The following is a 1,886-nucleotide window of genomic DNA, read 5'->3' on the forward strand; positions in this document are numbered from 1 at the left end:
CGTCGATTTTTTCTATTCCCCTCCATGTTAATATTTATCACTATTTTTTAAACTACTCCTCATACGGTAGTGACAAATTTTTAAATTGTTAACAACAAGCTGTTTCACAGCATGGGTTGCAAATGAAGTAGCTTCATTTTGTTTGCGTAGGTCACCATTTGTTCCAAGGACAGCATTTTTAATATACTCCCCTCCCACACACACATTTGCTTGCGCCGACTTTTGTGAGGAGAACTCCGCCTAGAGATTTCAGGTACCGAGGTTCCTGGATGGATTCAGATCAAAATTACAAAGCCTGTTCCTTCATTCCGACCTGCGAGAGGGGAAGAAAATCATTGGAAGTCACCTTTCTTTACGAGACTCAATACAACCGGAAATTTCCGGTTTGGCCAGTGACGTAATGAGTCAAAAGCAACAAAGTCGTTCGTTCTCGAACGAAAGAGCCTAGTTCATTCGTTCCCGAACGAAAGAGCTAATTCATTCGTTCTCGAACGAAAGAGCCTAGTTCCTTCGTTTTCGAACGAAAGAGCCTAGTTCTTTCGTTCTCGAACGAAAGAGCATAACTCATTCGTTCGAAGAGTCGAAATCCTTCGCGAACGATCTGAAACGAACGGGTCAAATTGGTGAACGAATGATTTTGAGCCGAATCTTCAAATGAACAAGATTTCCCATCACTAATTCAGGCATGAAACTAGCCGAGTGCTCCGGAGTAGTATTTCCTAAAGATTCTGGAACAAAAATTTCCGGAAGACTGCGGCCCTAACTGTTGAAATTCGCCTCCGAAGTAATTTTTAAAAATGTATTTTGATTACTGTATACACTGGTGTTATGATCTCTTCATGTTCGGACCATCTTCTCTGTACGTATTTGTTCAAATTTTTTACATATCATTTTTTGAACTTTTTTTTAATAATGAATATTCAGTGGATTCCAAATATCCGCCTTCTCATGAATAAAGTCAGTCAAGGGCTACTCTTTATTAAACGACCATACAATTTTTTTGCCAGCATTTTACAGAGAAGGAGTGATTCGGAAATATTTTTACAAATAGTTTCATGTTGGTGTCAATCATGCCATGCTTTAAAAAAAAAAAAAACCTACGATTGGTCGAATTTCATTTGCAAGCTGTCTTTTCGTCACTATTATCAACACTTTTAAGCCTATTGAAAACCACGCACGAAGAAAATTTTACCTGACGGGTTGCCTGCAGGCGTAAAATGAAAATTGTTCATGATACTGTAAACGATATTTGACCTTCTAATAAGGCCTTAATTCTTCAGTGATCAGTGCAAATGACTGAAAGCAAACATTCTGTTATGACTCTGAACTCTACTTTCGTTTTGGAATCGGTTTATTTTTGCTCAACACAAGACAGAGAATTTCCTAAGGCTATTTACATAATGATGATAGAAACTGATCAGAGAATTTACAGATGAAGTAGACTGAAATTGATCAAATGATTCGCACATCAAAGAGATGAAATAAAGTAACGTAAAAATTCTTTCCTTACAGCAGTATATTCTACTTTAATCAAAAACTGGATTGCCAGATTCCAAGCTGGAATAAGATGCAACGCAAACTTTAAAATGAAAATAAACAGAAAATTTAAAACTTATTAGGTGTGGCAATACATGCGACTATCAACATCAGGTATGATTTTTTTTCACTTCACTTTTTCACTCAATATAGGTTACTTTAAATGAAACTTTAATAATAATGAATTTTAAAACTTTTTAATTTTCGATTTTCAGACGCTAATTTGATTATTGTTTGTATTGTTTTGTGGCCAAAAACACATGAAGAATTTGGATCCGAAGACAGTAACATAAGTTTGTGACTTTGAATCCGAATACTCACATTTTGAATATTCGGATGCTCAGGTCGGG

The sequence above is a fragment of the Argiope bruennichi genome, chromosome X2 (assembly GCF_947563725.1).
Source record: "Argiope bruennichi chromosome X2, qqArgBrue1.1, whole genome shotgun sequence".
Lineage (NCBI taxonomy): Eukaryota > Metazoa > Arthropoda > Arachnida > Araneae > Araneidae > Argiope > Argiope bruennichi.